This window comes from Phaethon aethereus (genome assembly GCF_964289735.1).
Source record: "Phaethon aethereus genome assembly, chromosome: Z".
In the NCBI taxonomy this organism is placed as follows: Eukaryota; Metazoa; Chordata; class Aves; order Phaethontiformes; family Phaethontidae; genus Phaethon; species Phaethon aethereus.
In genome coordinates, this window is record NC_138577.1 from 63,180,650 (window position 1) to 63,204,350 (window position 23,701).

Genomic DNA, 23,701 nt, shown 5'->3' on the forward strand with positions numbered 1-23,701 from the left:
GGTTTATAGGTCCCTGGACTCTCCTTCTGTCCCTTCTTGTAGATGAGCATCGCATTGGCAAGCCTCCAGTCACCTGGGACCTCCCCTGTTAACCAGGACTGCTGATAAATGATGGAGAGTGACTTGGAAAGCTCCTCCGCCAGCTCTCTCAGTACTCTTGGGTGGAACCCATTAGGACCCATAGACTTGTGGGTATCCAGGTGGCATAACAGGTCCTTAACTTCTCCCTCTGGGATTATGGGGAGTTTATTCTGCTCTTCATCCCTGTCTTCAATTTCAGGGAGGTGAACACCCTGAGTTTACCTGGTCTAGCTCTGAAAGACTAAGGCAAAGAAGGCATTAAGTACCTCAACCTTCTCCTCATCCTTGGTGACAATGTTCCCCCCCACAAGCAATAATGGATGGACATTCTCCTTGTCTCCCTTTTTGCTGTTAATATACTTGTAAAAACATTTTTTTTATCCCTTACAACTGTGGCTAGGCTGAGTTTTAGCTGGGCTTTTGCCTTTCTAATTTTCCCTCTGCATGACCTAACGAGATCCCTGTACGCTTCTTGAGTTACCTGCCCCTTCTTCCAAAGGTGGTAAACTCTCCTCTTTTCCCTGAGTCCCAGCAAAATCTCCCTGTTCAGCCAGGTTAGTCGTCTTCTGCACCACCTCGTCTTGCGGCACATGGGGACAGCCTGCTCCTGCAGGTGCTCCTGCACCTTTAAGATTTCCTTCTTGAAGGATGTCCAGCCTTCCTAGACTCCTTTGGTCTTCAGGACTGCCCCCCAAGGGACTCTCTCGGCCAGTGACCTGAACAGGACAAAGTCTGCCCTCCGGAAGTCTATGGTAGTGGTTTTGCTATCACTCTTCCTTACTTCACTAGGAGTTGAGAATTCTATCATTTCATGGTTGTTAAGCCCAAGTCATCCTCCAACCAGTGTCCTGAACAGATGAAAGTCTGCCCTCCAAAAGTCCATGGAAGTAGTTTCGGCTGATTCCCTTTCTTACTTCACTAACAAGTGAGAATTCTGTCATTTCATGGTTGCTAAGTCCAAGATGGCCTCTGACCACCACATCTCCCACCAGTCCTTCTCTGTTTGTAAACAGCAAGTCAAGAAAGGCACCTCCCCTGGTAGGCTCACTTACCAGCTGTGCCAGGAAGTTATCTTCCACACATTCCAGGAACCCTCTAGACTGTTTCCTCTCTGCTGTGTTTTAGTTTAGTGGTACACTTGGCACTAGGTTAACAGTTGTACTTGATGATCTTAAAGGTCTTTTTCAACCTAAATGCTCGTATGATTCTGTGATTCTATAATTCTATATCTGACTTAGCTTAAAAGCTATTAAAAGCTCAGTGGGTACATTAGTGTGGCTACAGCATTTATCTATTTTAGAAAGCATTCCAAGGGTTTTTACAAGGACTAGAAAACCACAAACAGAAATTTAATATACTTTCCATGCCTAAAGTAGAAAACTAAAGAATGGAAGATGTCATATCTTTTACTGTTATGTGAAATAATGTATTTTAACATACAGTTTTATTAATACGTATGCACATTTTATTGACACATGTATTTTTTTTACTAAAGATGAGATTTCCATTTTGAAATAACCATGTAATAAGACAACCAATATAATTTTCTTTTTTTTTTTTTTTTGTTTAATTGCTTTTATTTTCTGTTATAATGCAGCCAGCATAATGAAGTGCTTTTTTTGTTTGGGTTTTTTTTTTCCCCTGGCCTGCTATGATTTACTTTAATTTGTTGTGGGTTTTTTTCTTTCATAGTTATACCGTATCTGTTTATTTTCCAAAAATGTTCATTCAAACAATTTGCAACATTAATATATAGATATTTATGACAAATTCGTGACATTTTGCAACCTCTTCCAGAAACAATTAAATTAAATCCATCAGACCTTTTGCTTAATTAGTTACATTATTTTATAGTTACAGATTCAGTATAATTCTTTTGGCCAGATATGTGCTGAAACTGAAGTTTTATCAAGCCAAATTAATTAGACATTGATTTTTTTACATGTCAAAGTTACTGCTTGTAAAATCCTTGAAGGAGGAGCTTAAAAAGAATAGAAAAATGCAACAATTACCTTGCATGGTGGTATGAATTTTAAATAATGTTCTTTTTGTGTTCACATTTATCATAACTACCATGAAGTGATAGGGACTTCACAGGGATGAGCCCAAATCAGGCCATCATAAAATGCTTAGGGGCATTGGACACTGCTCTTACACAGGGTGATTTAACTCTGTGCAGCCTGCAAAATGAACCTGGGATTTCGTAAGTATCCAAAGCCAGTGTGTTCTGAGCAAATGAAGCTCATCTCAGATGCTGCAATATCAGTCCAGGACTTGGATTTTACTTTCTTGATCTTTGAGGCTGTGGTGTATTGATATGCAGTTTCTGTCTTAAAGATTTTGCAGTTCCGAGGAACCCACACCTTTCTTGGTACAACAGCTTGAACATGTCTTGGTATGGAGTAAACGCCAAAGATACCAGTTCCTGCAGAGCAGAGATACGGTGCCGGCACAGTGACCGGTTCCTGCAAAGCAGAGATATGGTACAGGCACAGCGAGAAGAAACACCAAAGCCTGCAGATGTGCCATTGCTTGTTGCATATGCATGAAGTTTCTTGGAATCAGCCTGTTGCAGATGCATGAAGTTTCTTGGAATCAGATGGAGATTGTGGGAGTCGGACTGTATAAAAATGGCACCATCAGAAAGGAAAAGGGGGACCCTCACCACCAAGGAACATCAAGAGGACCAACGGGACACTGCTGGATCCACGGGTGGTGGTATATTCTTCACTGCCTCCCTCCCTCCCTCCCTTCCTCTCTTTCTTCCTCTCTTTGTCGAAGTGTAAAAGGCGTGTTGCACAGGACTTGTTTGTTTAGTTGAATTGTTTAGTTAGAGTAGCTGTCACTGAGTCATTTATGTAACCTCATGCCTTGCATTTTGTATTATTAAATTGTTAAATTCATTGGCTGGTGTCATTTCACCTTAATTCAGTCCAGGGGGATCACGAACTTTGTCATTGGTCTAACGGGGAAGGAGGTCGTCCTGAATGACTCCTTCCAGGCTGCGACATCTAAATTGGCATCACGGACAGGATTCCCTTGCAAAATTGAACCAACCAGAAGGGACCAGGGTCCTTAGCGTGGCCCCTTCCCTGGGAAGTGCCTGACAGGAGAGAGAGGACAGAGGATCTTGTTGTAAAGACCCACAATGGGTATGTGAACCCACAGTAGGCTGAATACTTTAGAGTACTCCTTTTGCATTGTGTGACAATTGTTGTCAGGATGGATTTGAGGATCCAACAATGGGGGAGAATCCCCTCCTTGAGAAACTAAAGGGCTATAAAGCCCTACCCTCTCTTCCTGTCATGGCTTGGGCTCAAAAGGATTGGCATGACTTGCAGGCAGTGGTTGATCGAATCACTCTTTTGACAAAGGAACGAAAACTGCGATTGGGGAAAGGAAAGGCAACAATCTCTGCAGTGTTTGGGGCAGCACTAATTGCCATTCAAGAAGAAAAAGAAGCAGATAAAGAGACAATTGAGTCCTTGCAAGAGCAGATAAGAAATTTGCAAAGCCATCTCACTGCTGAGTGTAACACTACTCAGCGACTTCACACAATTTTGTCAGATTTACTAGACCAAGAGAGAATCCTATGGACTGAATTGCAAGAAAATGGACAGGTGTTTGGTGATAGGAGAGAAATGAGCTAACGTTCTCCCACCGGATTTGAAGAATCCGACTGTCAGCACACCACAGCTCCGTGGTGGTAGCTACTGCAACTAATTCTTTCCTTCTTTTCCTTTCTCTTTCTCTTGCACTTGTGAACCCATTGCTGGGCAAATAAAGTTACCTGGTGCTTGACTCCATTTTAAGTCTTAATTTTGTTCCAGAGAATACGAAAAAAACCTCACTCCTGTTTATGAGCGGCATGCGACAGAGGCAACACTAACCAGTTTTACAATTTCACTAAATAAAAATAATAATTTAGTGTGCACAAACCCCAAGTGTATTGGATAGAACTTCATGGATACAGAAGAGCTAGTTTCTGATGGAATGAAAATAGAGGCTATTGTAACTTGTTCAATTTGAATTCTCACATTGTAGAATTACTGCATGATCGTGTGTTTATCCTTTTTACACTTTTTCTGCACAAGTTTCAAGGTCTTTTTCTTTCATACAGAAGTCCAAATCTGGCCCTGAGTCTCTTATGCAGGGTTCTGTACAATTCCTCATAGTCTTGAGGAATTATGAATCTTCAAAATATATGTATTAATGCCATGGAGAGAAAAAAAAAAAGATTCACACAAAAGAGAAATTGCATTCCATATAAAAAATATCTTACAGACTACTGTAATGCATTGTCTGGTATGTGGACTGAAGGTATTCCAGGCAGAGAATGGGAGAGATCTCAATAGCCAAGTAGAAAATAATTCATGATTGTAAAATATGATATGGTTTTACAAAGCAGTCATAGTTGACTTCTAGACTTCATAATTGTGGTTTATACTTTTACATTGATTCTAGTCATCTATGACCTTATTAGTTTCTTCCTATTTTAAGGCCACTGAAAAGTGTAATTACACTGATATAAATTGATACATTGTTTTGGATATTTAGGAGTATTTACTAAGAATATCTTCTAGAGAATAGCTGATATGAAGAGGTGTAAGGTTTGTATTATTTAGAATCCATATTGCCACAATCAGGAAAAAATGTGGATAATTTCACTCTTTTACATTAATGAATTAGACTTTCATTGGAAGTTTCATTGGAATGTATAGTAAATGCAAGTCAAAGAATATTAGAATTTAAGAATACAACATTAATGAATTTTAAAATGTCAACCATTTAAAGAAAAAAACACAAGGATTTTAAAGATTTATTTCATTATTTTTCACTCTGGAGAAACTGAGTTGAAAGAATGTAAAATGCCTTGGGTGATTTTTATAGAAATTCTATAATGCATGGCAAATGTACTGGGGAGAAGTGGTAAATATTTAAGAAATACTTGAACAGACTGCAATTGAAATCTATTCTTGTTTAAATTTAAACAGCAAAAGGGTCAGAAAAGGTCAGCATGATTAAGTAAGGTGATATAAAGAGCAGTTCAAACAAGAAGTGAAGAGTGTTAAAAATATATATACATGGTATAGTAAAGAACAGGATCTACAAAAATATGCAGAAGTAAGCTAAACTGGTAACTGCAGAAATAAACTGAAATACTGAAAGCTGAATTACACATAATGCTGAAATGAACAAAGGGTCCTTCAAATACAGTGGCAATAGAGAGCTGAGAAGAAAGAAAATTGGCCTACTAAGAAAATTACAGGATAATTTTGAGATAGGAAATGTGAGATTAATCAGTAATCTTATTTTTAGCTTGGTTTCCTGAGGAGTATGTTTCACATGAGCATTTTGTCTGTCAGTGCTCTTCAGTAACATTTGAAGAATTAACTCTTTCAGACATATTTGACAGTGGAAGGGAGATCTTTTAAAATACTTGCACTTTTTGTGTTACTTAGCAACTGTTGCTGCTGAAGAGGAAAGGTTATGATGTACACTAACAGACAGGTGCCTGGTTTAACCAGCTGCTTGGTGAGCCTATATGTACTACCTGGTTACTCTGCAGTAAGACCCAGCCTTTCATGAGCCATTTCTTGCCAGCCAGGAGACAGAGGAAAGAGCTGACAGCATTTTGGAAAACAGCTGTGGTACAGGCAGGGGTTGGGAGTACTGCAGCAGAAGAGGAAGCAGGTCACAGTGAGGGAGTGTATGGAACATATGTAGGGGATGCAGGAGCAGATGGTGGGAGGTGGTGGCACCAGAGAGTTCAGCCTGGTTTGTCATCAGAGACTTGTGTTAGGAACTAGAGAGACTATCCTGTATTGAGAAAAGGGAAGAATTTACTCCCTTAAAGCCTCCCTCCTTTTTTGCCTACGTATTCTGAAAATTGAGTAGAAGATCTGAGATACTGGATTATATCATCTTTGATTTGTGACTTCTTTGCATGGATGAAAGCAAAGTTTGACTCTGTGCTGTCTACTCAGACAAAAGGCAAAGTTAATCGTATATAAACAGAGAGGGTTTTTGGACATTAAGGCCAGACTCTTTTTTAATTCTCTTTGGTGTCACATATTCTTCAGAAGATATACAAAGCAAATTACATCCATCACAAGGTATGATTGTAACTCCAGACCACCTCCAGACCCTGACAGATCAACACCAAGCTGTGTAGATTTATCTAAATTGCAGGGATTTGTACCCAGATGGACTGCTGTGTTTCTCCAATTCATTTTTATTTTTCCATGCTGCTTAAAATCTACTTAATTCCCAACAATTTTATTTCTAGCTGAAGAACTCAGAGGAAGAAAACTGACAACAGGAATTGAAAGGCCATAATAGAGAAAAAAACCAAACTACACCAAAACTGTATTCTAGAACCGCTTTCATGCATTTTTTGTGTTTCTTCTCTCATATGAAAGCATGATTAATTGAAACATTTGCATTTCATTTCCATGCTTCACATCAGGTAACAGAGGACCAAATCTTGCAGAAACTTCCATTAATTTTTTCAATGGGGCATAAATGAGAGCAGAATTAAAGCTTCATCTAGCATTCAGTATTTCTCTACTAATATTTTATCATCCTAATTCCTTGTACTTTAGTGGAATCTGGTTATTCCAGGTCATCAAATCTAGCTTCTCTTATTTGAGGTAACAACATCCTATAATCACTTCCAAAAATGAAGTAAGCTAATATCTTGCTGTATAAAGTGTTAGGTCATTAGACTCATTAAGTTTATTAAAAGTCTATTCCAGGAACCATGCTTCTGATGACTGGACACCTTTTAACATCCAGCTTAAATTTATTGAGGGATAGCTTATGTCTATTTTGTCTTGCACTGATATTGTCCTTTATGTAAATATTTTTTCCTTTCATGTACCTTCATCCATTAGGTCAATCCTAATGGATGAAGGTACATGAAAGGAAAAAATATTTACATAAAGGACAAGTTTATTTAAGGAAGAACGTTAAAATTACAAGTTCTTTAATGTTGTAAGAAGAACAATCTTACAAGATTGTAAGATTGTTCTTCTTACAACAGTCAATCCCTTGCCTTTTTTTGTTATATAAGTTCCTTTGCAGTGCCTTAAACATATTCATCTTCACCTATTCCTATTTCAATTCATAGTTTAACAAGAAGATACACTGTATTTCAGATTATTTTGCAGAATCATAGAATAGCCCAGTTTGCAAAGAACCATGAAAGATCATCTGATCCAACTTGTGGGAAAGGGATGCTAGATGAGAATATCTAGCGCACTGTCCAACTGCATCTTGAAAACCTCCAGCAATGGGGAATCTACCACAACCCTAGGCAAAGTGTTCCAGTCATTGATTGTTCTTATTGTAAAAAAAAAATTCCTCCTTGTGTTGAGTGAAATGTCTCCCTTTTTCTCATCAGTGCTCAGGAATGTTCCTTTTTTACTTTTGGAAATATCTTGTTTGTACTCTCATGGAAACATCATATATTAATTATCATGTGATTAGGATTTTTTCAGTTCCAGTCATATCCAGTCGAGGAACTGTCATTTTTAGATAAAATTCTTGTTAGTACTTTCTAGACAAATTGCTTTAAATTTGTGGAACTATATGCCACCCTGTATCTATAATCTCTCAGTTATCAAAGTTATTTGCCTTTTGCTCTCATACGATCTGTATGAACAGATACCTCTCAATTTTGTCCCATGGTAAACTGAATTAGCTTGTTGCTTTATTTTGTCCAGATTCATTAACAAAAATACTACACAGGATGACCCTCTAGACTGGTCCTCACAAAACTTCTTTACTGATGTCCAGGTCTTCCAGAGGTCTCTAAACATAAATGCAAGTAACCATTTATTCATATGGTTATAACCACCGACAGCCATTTGATGTGGTTTAGTAAATATCACCATTTTACAGATGCCAAAAACAAATGGAGAACAGTTAAGTGACAGCTTTGAGGCCAGACATAATCTGAAGTAGGAACTGGCATCAAACATGACTCAAATCCATATAACATTTTATCTTTTGGGAAAAAAGTGCATTCTAGAGGATGGATTTATGTTGTATGTATTTGCCACTCCTAATTCAAGCTGGATTTCAGGTAACCCTTCAGCAGTAGGACATGCTTAAGCCCTCCAATTATTCTATTTAAGAGAGCTTGAGCATGACTTTTGTTTAAGTTAAATCAAAAATTAATGCACTCAAAGATTTAGTGCTCTTCACAGAGCAATGGTGTTTAATGTGATGGCATTCACATTTCATTCTGAGGAACGTGGTCTAAAAAATGGTTTGCTTTTCTGAATTTAAATTTCAATAGTACACCATAATGTATACTTAAGGAAAATATCAAATTGTCAAAATGAATATTTGGAAGATTAATCACTGCAATAAGTACATTCACATGACTGCATATTATTATTTCCAAGGTATTCAAACTGTAGCTACAATGACTTAAGTGTATTTTTAAAACAACAGCTAAACTAATGTTTAATCCAATAAATGTAAAAAAAAAAATCATTTACAGTTCTGCAAGGTGAATTTTTCCACAACCTTAAAAAACTGATTGTTACGTATTGGTAGGATGCTTTTTCTTACTTTCATCATTTACAATACAATGTCAGACTGTGCACAAATAAGTTGAGTACATATCAGGTCAGTTTTGGTTTATTTATTTGTTTAACTGAGCTCTGTTCTGTACAGCTCTCTAGGGAAAAAATTTAGGCAGCACCTAGTTAGAAGATAGTTTGAGGTTTGTATTAATAAGCTTGTAATTTCACTCAAACCACCACTCAGATCGAAATCCTATGGAGTTAAGAGTCACACTTACACCTGCTTGTCCATGTATGAGGAATATGCAGTTTAAACCACTGAAAAAAATCTGAATGACCAGTTTTCTTTGACTTCATGCTGACAGGCTGTGGTAGATTTTCACTTGTGCACATAGCTTATGACATTTCTCTTCATTGGCAATGCTTAGTTCCTATTACACATTCTGTAAGGCTGAGCATAATGTCGATCTTGCATTGTACATGGAACTTGTTATAATTTTAACACAACATATTAAAATGACACTGTATAAAAGTGACTTTGTTCATATAGGTAGAGAAGTGTTTTAACGTTCTTCCTTAAATATGTTGTTAATATACAAGTAATAGACTCACTATAACAGTCTAATGAAATAATTCAATGAAATGACCTCTGTGTTCTGGACTGTAAGAACAAAAAAAGCCTGTTAAAGAAAAGAAGCCAGCATAGTAAAAATCAGCTGTTTCTTTCACATTTCCATATTCCCTGTTACTTTTCAAATTTATTATAGAGTGTTCCATTTCTTTCAACATAGGAGGTAGTTATATGAATTTTCTCAATTTTTCATTATTTTGTAGTTCTGCTCAGATGTCACCAGGTTGAATTCTTTCAGCCTGATGCATTTTTAATTGAATTGGGTTTGACTCAAAGGATCATACGAACGGCCCAAATGAGTCATATCAAAGGTTAGCTAGTATTTATGTATTTCAGATATATAAATTTATTTCTCATTTCAAGTGAGCTGTTAGGGAATTAATGCTCAAGGAAGAGCAAGTAAAGACTGTAGGATATTTCACCCAAGTATTCTCCTAGTATCATGTAACTCAAGTACATTTTAATGTGACTATTTAAATGCCAGTAATATTGCATTTGATTTACCTGAATATAAATAAGAGCTTCAAGTTGACTGATTATTGCAATTTTTTTAATGTAAGATGTTTTGAGCCATAATAATATAACTTCCTATCACGAGTGATTACTGGGTTTCTGCTATATCATCTTTGAGCGTCTTCTCAATAATAGCTCTTAAAATCTGCAAACTTCCTTGGAGTACAATATTCAAGCCTCTCTTGGAAAATAGCAACAATTCTTCTACGGTGTTGACAAAATTAAAAATTACTTTTGACAAAATTAAAAAGCAATGTAGAATAAGAATGCTTAGATCTGTCAAATCTTTAATGATGAAGCTAATTAACCAAGTTGCTGATTTATATATACATTATTTTATAGCTTCTGGTGTATTTGTTCCAGAAGCCTGGAAAGCCCTTTCCAAGTCAGTAAGTTGCATAACCATATCAAAAGGAGATATATCATGTTTCTTTTATAATACATTGTATTCAGACTTACTATTTTATATGTTGTTATATTAAATTGCATTTGAATCTACAGTGGCAATCATCTAAAATCTGAATCATAAATAATAGTTTATGCTATGCCATATTTGTTTTTATCTTGAATGATTTTAAAGAGATAAAGGAACACTACGGTATCTGGACTATATATTAGAATGAAAAACAAACCAAAACAAAAAAAAACAACAAAACCTGCTCCCCCCACAGAAACCAAACACATAACTCGTTAGCTATGCCTCCTCTGTGCTAAAGTAGCAATTTTGCTTCGCACAGTGTGTTACCATGTAAGCAAATTCAGAGGACCTGATATACCTCCAAAAGTGACTTATATTTATTTCCTGAACCAGAGTTCGGCAGAATCATTGAAAAACCCTCACACTGTTTGTGTAACTTAGTTGTCTTCTGTTTATAATCTCAGGCACTTTGTTGCTGCCTCTGAAAGCCTAAAGGCTGTCCAGGTGAAGCTGGAGTGTGGACATAGTAGAAGTGTAACTGTGAAATATGTTTGCCGTGTATTATGAGTGCTGAGCTATAAGGCAGAAAGGAAAAAGATTGGTTTTGAGGTTCCACTGTGCTCTTAACAAAAAAACAACCAACCAAACAAATTATTTAGGTGGAGTAAAAATTACAACAACAAAGAAGATTATCTTCCGGAGAAATTCATTATCCCAGTTTTGCAAATTGTACATATAAACAGAACTGAATTTTAAACATCAAGAATTTCAAAAGTCACTGAACCAGTGTTTTTCAAACCTGATATTTTATTAAGTAACTGTGGGACTTAAAATTTATTTTTGAAATGTATTTCATAGTACTGTAATTTATATGCTCTAGCTACAAAGACAATTTTTTATGGTATCAGAGAAATGTTGGATTTTGAGATTTAGAGCTCAGGCTCTCAGTTTATTTCTTAGACAATAATGATTTTCCAAATCATTAGTTACTTTGCACTATTTTTTTATAGTAAAGGAGTATGTAATCCATTCCTCCCCCCTTTTTTTTTCCTCCATTCTGTCACATCTACGGCATCTGCCATTTTGTCCTATGATAAGAAAGTGGGCACCATGGTGGCTTGTCTTAGTAGACAGGCATTAAACAGTAAAACTCAGTGCTAGACACAAACCTGTAGTTACAATGTCTAGAGATATTAATGAACCACAAAATGCAATCAGTGTTATCATTATTTTGAATTTTAAGTATTTCCAGATATCTGGATTGAGTAGTTAACCAAAAAATTAAAAAAAAATCTTAAAGGAGATACAATTTGATTTTTTTTTACTTATTAAAAGGAAGTATCAATACTAGTAAAAAATGGAACCACACTGGGTACCACTTTCTTTCTTAATATGCCTGTATTTTCTTTTGAATTTGTCTTTTAAAACAATGGCCATCTCCAGAGGTGTTACTGGAAGTTTTTGAGATCTGACAAGACTGTGGTGTATGCTGTAGTCACTAAATAACTTATTGGCATATAGCATGATTTGTGCAATTAATTAGAATGTCCATGATATAGAGAAATAAACATATATCTATATGCCAGATATTATGACAAACATATCCTCTTCTTTTAGTTAAAATATATATATGATTAATATTAAAATACATTATTAACATTTTTGTGAAGCCAGAATATCTTACGATTTATAAAACAGTGTATGAGAATTGTATTTTTGTAATTGTTCTGCTATAATATAAAGGGAGTAGAAAGACCGTACAGAGGGAATTTTATTTTATTCATTTTGTAGTTAACATAACAAAATTTCCATGCTCTACATTTTTTCTCATAGTTTTAATATTTGTGTTTTATTGTGCTCTTACATAATAACATTTATTTGTTCTTCTCTAATATTCAGGTAAAGGTAATCATTATTCACCATTTTCTCTTATGATAAGATCTATTTTTTTACATAGATTGTTATTAAACAGCTGCTTGTTATTCATTCCTCAGAAATATATATTTACAGTAGTCATTTGTATCTAATTTTACTGACTTCAAAGAGATTACAGAAGACAGGATTTAGTCTTAATATTTATTATTTTAAAAGATTGCTGACCTGGTACTACTTGGAGAGTTATCAAGACCCCAATGGGCAAGGTGACACACAATCATAACAGATGATATGACCTGAAGAATAGTAGCTCTAATATTTCATTTCATATTACTCCACCTATCAGTAAGATTTTGAGAAATTAAATTCTAAGTGATAAATCTGAGAGCTTTCAGTTCTATTTACCTAAAATCTGGTGTTTAATGCTAGAGGCAATTTAATGTCAGCAAAAAAGGCAGTACTTCTGGGTCTATAGTGATTTTTTAGTATTTGTTAGCTGTTTACCCTGTCCTGGTTTCAGCCAGGATAGAGCTGGTTTTTTTCACAGAAGCTAATGTGAGGCTGTGTTTTGGATTTGGGATGAGAAATTGTTGATAATGTGCTGATGTTTTGGGTTGTTGCTAAGCAGTCAAGGACAGTCCAGCTTCTTGTGCTGACCTGCCAGCGAGCAGGCTGAGGGTGCATGGGAAGCTGGGAGGGGACACAGCCGGGACAGCTGACCCAGACTGGCCAAAGAGATATTCCCTACCATACGACGTCATGCCCAGTACATAAACTGGAGTTGGCTGGGGGGCGGACATCGCTGCTCGGGGATGGGCTGTCGATCACGGGGTGGTGAGCAATTGCTGTATTGGGCATCACTTGTTCTTGTACATTCCTTTGTTGGTATTATCATTGTTGTTCCCTTCTTTCTTTCTGTCCTATTAAACCGTGTTTATCTCAACCCATGAGGGTTTTTTTCCCAATTCTCTTCCCCGTCCCACTGTGGGAGGGGGAGTGAGTGAGCGGCTGCGTGGTGCTTAGTTGCCAGCTGGGGCTAAACCACGACAGTCCTTTTTGGCGCCCAACGTGGGGCACGAGGCTTGAGATAATAACGGTTGCAGGTCACAATACCAGTTTATTTGATTTGCATGATGCTCTCGTCTTTGCTGTACATGTTAAGGATCAGTGTTGGTTTCTGCGGGCTGCTGTACTCTGCAATGATTAGTAATGTCTCGCCTGTGAGTTTTATTTTTAGAGCACTGACCTTGAGCTTAATGTGGTATCATCTGAGCTCTGTACTAAAGCCGTTACTGTATTTTGGCTACTGTCTTGTGGAGACGATTAGCAATTATACTTCTGCCTCTGAAAGGTTTTTTATGGAGGAAATGCAGAATGGTACCTTTGCTACCCTCTATCATAATGTTTCCTCCTTCATCACAATAATTTTTCCGTATTTTGAACACCCTTGGGGAGTTAAAATACCTCTATTGCTACTTCTGGGGAACATTGTTTCGGTTTTGTCTAAGGTTGGCAAGCAATTTAAGAATATCACCAGGAGATCTGCCCCAAGGCTGGATAGTTATGAATGGCAGGGCGTGTGGAACAGCATGGGCAAATGCCTGGGGCGGTGGGCACCTCCAGTGTTTTGGAGCTTCACTCCCGAACGAGTGCAGAATCCTGATAAACTAGCAGAATATTTGGAAGAAGTATGCTGTCAGCCTGGCAGCTCCAAGGAGACACAAATCATTGCAATGTGCTGGGGCCTGGCCCATGCCTACCAAACCCTATTTAACACTATGCAAAGGGGAGAGAGGCTCTCTGGGTCTGATGGCAATGTGGCAGGCACTGTGACTACTCCAACCCCTGTGGCAGGCACTGCCACTACTCCAACCCCCACGGCGGGCACTGTAGCTACTCAGCCTGTTGCAGCTGAACCAGAGAACCAGCCCATCCTGGTATCAGTTGCCCCTGTACAAAAGAAGAAATCTTGGAAGTGGAAGTCAGCTCGTTTAGTAAGGGAAGAGGAAGATATTTCTAAGAAGGAGCCAGAGGAAGAGAGTGAGGAGGCAGAGTGCTCTGAAGCAGGGCCATCACAAGGACGGAAGAGGGAAGAGAACAAGTCATTGCTTGAAGAGGAGGAAGAGGAAGAACTCATAAAAGAGACGGTAACTACCCGATTTCTATCCCTGAGTGAATTGCGAGATATGCGAAAGGATTTCGGCCGTTGTCCAGGTGAGCACATTGTCACCTGGCTGCTCCAATGCTGGGATAATGGGGCCAGTAGCCTGGAATTAGAGGGTAGGGAAGCCAAGCAGCTGGGATCCCTTTCTAGGGAAGGGGGCATTGACAAAGCTATTGGAAAAGATGCACGAGTCCTCAGCCTCTGGAGACGACTCCTGTCGGGTGTGAAGGAAAGGTATCCCTTCAAGGAAGATGTTCTATGTCACCCAGGCAAGTGGACCACCATGGAGAAAGGTATGCAGTACCTGAGGGAGCTAGCTGTGCTGGAAGTGATTTATGGTGACTTGGACAATGGTCAATCATCCAAAGACCCAGATGAAGTCAATTGCACGCGACCTATGTGGCGGAAGTTTGTACGGAGTGCACCCTCATCATATGCCAACTCATTAGTAGTAATGGCCTGGAAAGACGGAGAGAGACCAACGGTGGATGAATTGGCTGGCCAACTCCGGCAATACGAAGAAAGTCTCTCTTCCTCCCTACGGGCCTGCATCTCTGTTGTAGAGAAACTGTCCCGGGAGTTCCAGCAATTCAAAGAGGATATGCCCTACCCTCCACCCATACGGACCAGTGTCTCAGCCACTAGGAGTAAGCGCTCTTCTGTTCAAGAGAGAAGATATAGAGGATACACACCACGAGCCACCCTGTGGTTTCAATTGCGTGACTACGGAGAGGACATGAGGAGGTGGGATGGAAAACCTACCTCGACCCTAGAAGCACAGTACACGAGCTGCAAGGAAAGACAATTACAAAAGGGGGTTCAGGTTCCTCCAGAAAAATCATCGCTCCACTTTCCAGTGGGCAGCTTCCCAGAAAGAATAGAAGAGCTGATCTCACCTCTGATCCTCTTGAAGGGACTTCTGATTCCTATTTACAAGAAGTGGGTAACGAGTACTATGAGCAGGACTAGAGGGGCCCTGCCTCCAGCCAGGCGGAGGAGAGGGACAACCAAGTTTATTGGACTGTGTGGATTAGATGGCCTGGTACACCAGACCCACAGGAATATAAGGCTTTAGTGGACACCAGTGAACAATGTACCCTGATGTCATCAAGCCATATAGGGGCAGAACCCAGTTGTATTTCTGGAGTGACAGGGGGATCCCAACAGCTCTCTGTGCTGGAGGCCGAAGTGAGCCTAACTGGGAATGAGTGGCAGGAGCACCCCATTGTGACTGCCCCAGAGGCTCCGTGCATCCTCGGCATAGACTGTCTCAGCAGAGGGTATTTCAAGGATCCAAAAGGGTACCGATTGGCTTTTGGTATAGCTGCCTTAGAGACGGAAGAAATTAAACAGCTGTCCACCTTGCCTGGTCTCTCAGAGGACCCTTCTGTGGTGGGGTTGCTCAAGGTCAAAGAACAACAGGTGCCGATCGCTACCACAACAGTGCACCAGCGGCAATATCGCACCAACAGAGACTCCCTGATCCCCATCCATGAGCTGATTCGTCAGCTGGAGAGCCAAGGAGTGATCAGCAAGATTCGCTCACCCTTTAACAGCCCCATATGGCCACTGAGAAAGTCTAATGGAGAGTGGAAACTGACAGTAGACTATCGTGGCCTGAATGAAGTCACGCCGCCACTGAGCGCTGCTGTGCCAGACATGCTAGAACTTCAATATGAACTGGAGTCAAAGGTAGCCAAGTGGTGCGCCACCATTGATATTGCTAATGCATTTTTCTCAATCCCTTTGGCAGCAGAGTGCAGGCCACAGTTTGCTTTCACTTGGAGGGGTGTCCAATACACCTGGAATCGACTTCCCCAGAGGTGGAAACACAACCCTACCATTTGCCATGGGCTGATACAAACTGCACTGGAACAGGGTGAAGCTCCAGAGCATCTGCAATACATTGATGACATTATCATATGGGGCAACACATTGGAAGAGGTTTTTGAGAAAGGGAAGAAAATAATTCAAATCCTTCTGAAAGCTGGTTTTGCCATAAAACAAAGTAAGGTCAAGGGACCTGCACAGAGATCTAGTTTTTAGGAATAAAATGGCAAGATGGACGTCAACAGATCCCAACAGATGTGATCAACAAAATAACAACTATGTCTCCACCAACCAGCAAAAAAGAAACACAAGCATTTCTGGGCGTTGTGGGTTTCTGGAGAATGCATATTCCAAATTACAGTCTGATTGTAAGCCCTCTTTATCAAGTGAACCCGGAAGAAAAACGATTTTAAATGGGGCCCTGAGCAACGACAAGCCTTCGAACAAATCAAACAGGACATAGTTCATGCTGTAGCCCTCGGGCCAATCTGGGCAGGACTAGATGTTAAAAATGTGCTCTACACGGCAGCCAGGGACAATGGCCCTACCTGGAGTCTCTGGCAGAAAGCACCAGGAGAGACCCGAGGTCGACCTCTAGGGTTTTGGAGTCGAGGATATAGGGGATCTGAGTCCCGCTATACTCCAACTGAAAAGGAGATATTGGCAGCATATGAAGGAGTTCGAGCTGCCTCAGAAGTGGTTGGTACTGAAGCACAGCTCCTCCTGGCACCCCGACTGCCAGTGCTGGGCTGGATGTTCAAAGGGAGGGTCCCCTCTACACATCATGCGACTGATGCTATGTGGAGTAAGTGGGTCGTGCTTATTACACAGCGGGCTCGAATAGGAAACCTTAATCGCCCGGGAATCTTGGAAGTGATCATGGACTGGCCAGAAGGCAAAGATTTTGGAATATCACCAAAAGAGGAGGTGGCGCATGCTGAAGAGGCTCCACCACATAATAAACTGCCAGAGAACGAAAGGCAATATGCCCTGTTTACTGATGGGTCCTGTCGTATTGTAGGCAAACATCGAAGGTGGAAAGCTGCTGTATGGAGCCCTATACGACGAGTTGTAGAAGTTGCTGAAGGACAAGATGAATCAAGTCAGTTTGCGGAGGTGAAAGCCATCCAGATGGCTTTAGATATTGCTGAACAAGAAAAATGGCCAATACTCTATACTGACTCATGGATGGTGGCAAATGCTCTATGGGGGTGGCTACAACAATGGAAGCAGAGCAACTGGCAAGGCAGAGGCAAGCCCATCTGGGCTGCTGAATTGTGGCAAGATATTGCTGCCCGACGAGAGAACCTAATTGTGAAAGTACACCATGTAGATGCTCACGTACCCAAGAGTCGGGCCACCGAAGAACATCAAAACAACCATCAGGTGGATCAGGCTGCTAAGATTGAAGTGGCTCAGGTGGATCTGGACTGGCAACATAAGGATGAATTATTTATAGCTCGGTGGGCCCATGACACCTCAGGCCATCAGGGAAGAGATGCAACATATAGATGGGCTCGGGATTGAGGGGTGGACCTGACCATGGATGCTATTGCACAGGTTATCCATGAATGTGAGACATGTGCTGTGATCAAAGAAGCCAAGCGGTTAAAGCGCATCTGGTATGAAGGACAATGGTTGAAATATATATATGGAGAGGCCTGGCAGATTGACGATATCACACTTCCACAAACTCGCCAAGGCAAGCACTATGTGCTTACCATGGTGGAAGCAACCACCGGATGGCTGGAAACATACCCTGTGCCCCATGCCACCGCCCGGAACACTATCCTGGGCCTTGAAAAGCAAGTCTTATGGCAACATGGCACCCCCGAAAGAATTGAGTCTGACAATGGGACTCATTTCTGAAACAACCTCATAGACACCTGGGCCAAAGAGCACGGCATTGAGTGCGTGTATCATATCCCCTATCATGCACCAGCTTCCAGAAAAGTTGAACGATACAATGGACTGTATCTCAGACTACACTGAGAGCAATGGGTGATGGGACATTCAAACATTGGGATAAACATTTAGCCAAAGCCACCTGGTTAGTCAACACTAAGGGATCTACTAATAGAGCCGGCCCTGCTCAATCAAAACTTTTACGTACTGTAGAAGGGAGTAAAGTCCCTGTGGTGCATGTGAGAAATATGCTGGGGAAGACAGTCTGGGTTACTCCTGCCTCAGGCAAAGGCAAACGCGTTCGTGGGATTGCCTTTGCCCAGGGACCTGGGTGCACTTGGTGGGTAATGCAGAAGGATGGGGAAGTCCAATGTGTACCTCAAGGAGACTTGATTTTGGGTGAAAACAGTCAATGATTTGAATTGTATTATGTTAATTGTTCAGTATGACATTACTACTATGGCTGCTATCTACGATATCAATGGTATTATAGTAAGAATCACCCAGACTGATGAAGAATGAGCTTCACTGAAACCAAGCAACGTGCAGCAGTGATGGAACCAGAACTGGCTTCAGTAGCTTGCGCCCAACAAATCCCTCGAGATCGACATCTTCGACCTGCAGATCATGGACATGGACCGTGCCAGATGACAATCCAACACTACATACCATCTCCCCTGCCCTGAGAGACTACTATGATGGATGAAGCCTGGAGTCATGGACTGAATGAACTCCACAGACATTTTAAGGTGATGGCCCATGGACCAAGAAAGTGATATCTGTGTATATATATTAAAAGACAGGAAGAGTAAAAATGAATAATTGGAATGTATTGAAAAGTATAGGACCTGGGCATGACGTAAATGGTATGGAATAAGGGGTGGATACTGTCCTGGTTTCAGCCAGGATAGAGCTGGTTTTCTTCACAGAAGCTAGTGTGAGACTGTGTTTTGGATTTGGGATGAGAAATTGTTGATAATGTGCTGATGTTTTGGGTTGTTGCTGAGCAGTCAAGGACAGTCCAGCTTCTTGTGCTGGCCTGCCAGCAAGGAGGCTGGGGGTGCACGGGGAGCTGGGAGGGGACACAGCCGGGACAGCTGACCCAGACTGGCCAAAGAGATATTCGCTACCATACGACGTCATGCCCAGTACATAAACTGGAGTTGGCCGGGGGGGTGGAAATCGCTGCTCGGGGACAGTGGTGAGCAATTGCTGTATTGGGCATCACTTGTTCTTGTACATTCCTTTGTTGGTATTATTATTATTGTTGTTCCCTTCTTTCTTTCTGTCCTATTAAACCGTGTTTATCTCAACCCATGAGGGTTTTTTTCCCAATTTTCTTCCCCGTCCCACTGCGGGAAGGGGAGTGAGCGAGCGGCTGCGTGGTGCTTAGTTGCCGGCTGGGGCTAAACCACGACAGAATAGAATATTCATTTGCTCTTATGTCCCATAGCTATCTGTTAGGCAAAGGTATTTAATTGTATGTTTTTGCACTGGTTTTATGTGATATTGTATACATCAGGAAGTTTTACGTGCACAAAGATTACCAGACAAGTTAACTGAGAGCCTCTATGCAGTAGACAAGGTTCAGGCAGCTTCATGTTAACTAACAGCAGCTGGGGTTATTCAAGACTTTCATTTAATACTAGGAATAATAAAAAACAACAACAACAAAAGGCACAATGTTTTTATTTATTATTAGAACTGTGAGTCTTAGCACTGTTAAAAATTATGTAGAAACTAAACTAAAATACTATTAAAGCCATCTAAATTGCATTAAGTAACTGTGAAATAGTCATACATCCTTTTAAATAGGTGCATGTAACTAACATGCAGCCTGGTATTTCATGTACAAAAATTGTACAATGTATATGTACAAAAATTGTGCAATGTATATGTACAAAAATTGTAAAACCATACAAGTTATGAGAAAACATTTGAGACATTTTTGTCCCTTCAAGGATGTTCCTGTTAGATGTCTCTACTGTCTTTAAGTCCAATTTGACTTGTGTAAGCTTTGTTATTTCCATATCTTTCAGCAGACATTGGTTTTGTAAACTGTATGTCAGCATGGATTCTTATTACTCTTAACCAAAGTCATTCCATTTCAAGTTCCAACATTTTGGTTGGAACTTTTCCATTTCAGGTTCCAACATCCTACATCTTGGCTGTAGTGATCATGACATGGTGGAGTTCCGCATTGTACAAGGAAGAAGCAGGGCAATAAGTAAGATTGTGACCCTGGACTTTAGGAGGGATAACTTTGTCCTCTTCAATGACCTGCTTGGAGGTATACCGTGGGCTAGGACTCCAGAAGGTAGGGGAGCCCAAGAAAGCTGGTTAATATTCAAGCACCTCTTCCTCAAAGTTCAAGACCAATGCGTTACTTTAAGTAAGAAATCAAGTAGCGGAGGCAGAAGACCCCCATGGCTGAGCAAGCAAGCTGTTGGACAAACTTGTATGGAAGAAATGAGTTTACAGTAGGTGGAAAAAGGGACTGGTCACTTCGGAAGATTATAGGAACGTTGTCAGGATATGCAGGGATAAAACACAGAAGGCCAAAGCCCACTTGGAACTAAATCTGGTGAAGGAAGTAGAAGAGAACAAGAAGGGCTTCTTTAAGGATGTCAATGGTAAAAGGAAGACTATGGAAAATGTGAGACCTTTGGTGACTGAAGTGGGAGCCTTGGTGACAGATGAGGCAGAGAAGGCAGAGGTACTGAATGCCTTTTTCATTTCAGTCTTTACTGCTAAAACTACTCCTCAGGAATCCCAGACCCTGGAAGTAAGAAAAAGGCCTGGAGGGAGGAAGACTCTCCAGTGGTCAACAAGGTTTGGGTTAGAGATCATTTGTCTGAACTGAACACTCACAAATCCATGGGCCCTGATGGGATGCACCTGCGAGTGCGGAGGGAGCTGGCTGATGTTGTTGCATGGAGAATGGAAGCGGTGCTTGAGTACTGGAGGAAAGCCAATGTCACGCCAGTCTTCAAAAGGGCAAGAAGGAAGACTCTGGAAATTATAGACCGGTCAGCCTCAGCTCCATTCCTGGGAAGGTGATGGAACAACTCCTTCTGGAGGCCATCTCTCGGTACATGGATGAACAGAAAGTTATCAGGAGTAGTCAGCATGGATTCACCAAGGGGAGATGGTGCTTGACCAATCTGACAGCCTTCTATGATGGAGTGACTAGCTGGGTAGATGAAGGGAGAACAGTGGATGTGGTTTACCTTGACGTCAGTAAAGCCTTTAACACTGTCTCCTGTAACATCCTCATGGTGAAGCTCAGGAAGTACGGGTTGGATGAGTGGACTGTGAGATGGATCAAGAACTGGCTAAGCAACACAGCTCAAAGGTTGTGGTCAATGGTGCAGAGTCCAGTTGGAGGCCTGTAGCTAGTGATGTTCCCCAGGGATAAGTACTGGGTCTGGTTTTGTTCAACATATTCAACAATGACCTCGATGAAGGGTTGGAATTTACCCTCAGCAAGTTTGCTGATGATAAAAAACTAGGAGGAGTGGCTGATACACCAGAAGGCTGTGCTGCCATTCAACGGGATCTGGACAGACTGGAGAGTTGGGCGGAGGGGAACCCCATGAAATTTAACAAGGACAAGTGTAGGGTTCTGCACCTGGGGAGGAACAACCCCATGCACTAGTACAGGTTAGGAGCTGACCTGCTGGAAAGCACCTCCATGGAGAAGGACTTTGGAGTCCCGGTAGACAATAAGTTATCCATGGGACAGCGATGTGCTCTGGTGCCCAGGAGGGCCAATGGTATCCTGGGGTGAATTAAGAAGAGTGTGACCAGCAGGTCGAGAGACGTTATCCTCCCACTCTACTCTGTGCTGGTGAGGCCTCATCTGGAGTATTGTGTCCAGTTCTGGGCTCCCCAGTTCAAGAGAGATAGGGAACTTTTGGAGAGAGTCCAATGGAGGGCTACGAGGATGATTAAGGGACTGGAACATCTCTCGTATGAGGAAAGGCTAAGAATCTTGGGGCTATTTAGTCTGGAGAAGAGAAGGCTGAGAGGGGACCTTATGAATGTCTATAAATATCTGAAGGGTGGCTGCCAGCGGGATGGAGCCTGTCTCCTTTCAGCAGTGCCCAGTGATAGGACGAGGGGCAATGGGCATAAACTGCAGCACAGGAAGTTCCCCTCAACAAGAGGAAAAACTTCTTTACTGTGAGGGTGATGGAGCACTGGAACAGGCTGCCCAGAGAGGTTGTGGATTCTCCTTGTCTAGAGACCTTCAAAACCCAACTGGACACGTTCCTGTGCAACCTGCCTTAGGTGATCCTGCCTTGGCAGGGGGGTTGGATCAGATGATCTTCGGAGGTCCCTTCCAGCCCCTACCGTTCTGTGATTTTGTGATTCTGTGATTCTGTGATTTCAAGAGAATGCAGTAGCCACATAAAAGCAATACAGCCCACAATGATGTTTATGTATTCAATAGTCCTGACAACTAATTTAATGTCCTTTACAGAAATACATTGTCCACAGTAAATTAAGATTTTCTTAAATTATAGTTTCAGAACAGAAAGTCACTGTATTGGCGTGTACGTCAGTAACACATGTAAACAGTATTCATGGAAGTAATATGTAACAATTTTCTTCACCTGTAGCACACAAGATTTTCTGCATGAAGATCAGATTTTTTGGCATTTAGGCATTTCTTCTAGAGGGAGTTGAGACCCCTGAGACCTTCCTGTAAATAAAGGCAAGCCCAGAGAACAACTGAGACAAACCACAGTCCTGGGAGCTGCCCACGTGTCTCTGCTCTATTATTGCCTACTTATTTGCTTACTTGTATGTTCAGGAGCAGAGACTTAAAACCACACACCTCCTTTTGCCCAACATGTACATTGTCTTTTCTGAGTGGAGATGTTTTCCCCATGTTTTTGCAAACCTACAGTGTCTTTTAGAGTCAAGCTTTTTGACAAAGGGTTTGATCCAAATTAATCAGCTCTGTCATGTGAATGGACAAGTCTCTTAATGCCAATAACAAACACAGAGTCAATAAATCTTTAAACCTGGAATGCTATTTATGTATGGTGACTAATGTTCTTTCTCTAGACCTTGATGTTAGAACAGATACTTAAAAAAAATGGAGAAATTTTAACAACTTCTATTTATAAGAAATTACAGATGAAAAATCAAATTGATGATATTTAAGAGCACAGTCAGATAAGTTTTTTTATGAAACAACATCTACATTTGTTTGTAAGCCTAGAGTTGCCTGATTGCCCTGGTATTGCCTTGCTCTGCTTCCCTACCTGCCTGCTTGATAGCCATGGTCCTATAAGTCTTTGCATGACTGGATAGCAAGTTTAGCCCAGTCTTAGTGAATTGCTGGCTCTTCTGTCATTATGACATGGATAATAAATCCGTATTTATGACTGTACCATTATTTAAAGATAAACAGGTTATCCCTAAAAAGCTCTTGGTCCAGTGTCTGTTATCATGTCCCTGAACTATAGCTTGGAAGGGCAACCTCAAACCTTGAGCTAGAGAGGCTTTTTTTTATTGGATTATCTTTTTAATGAACTTTATGGAATTCTATACATGCATGGAATTCATATACATGCATACATGCAGAGATACAGTGCCATTGTCATAATTAAAAAACAAAAATGAAAATTAATTATAATTCCCCTACATAATTCTGGATGGATAAATCCATTGTCATAATTAAAAAACAAAAATGAAAATAAATTATAATTCCCCTACATAATTCTGGATGGATA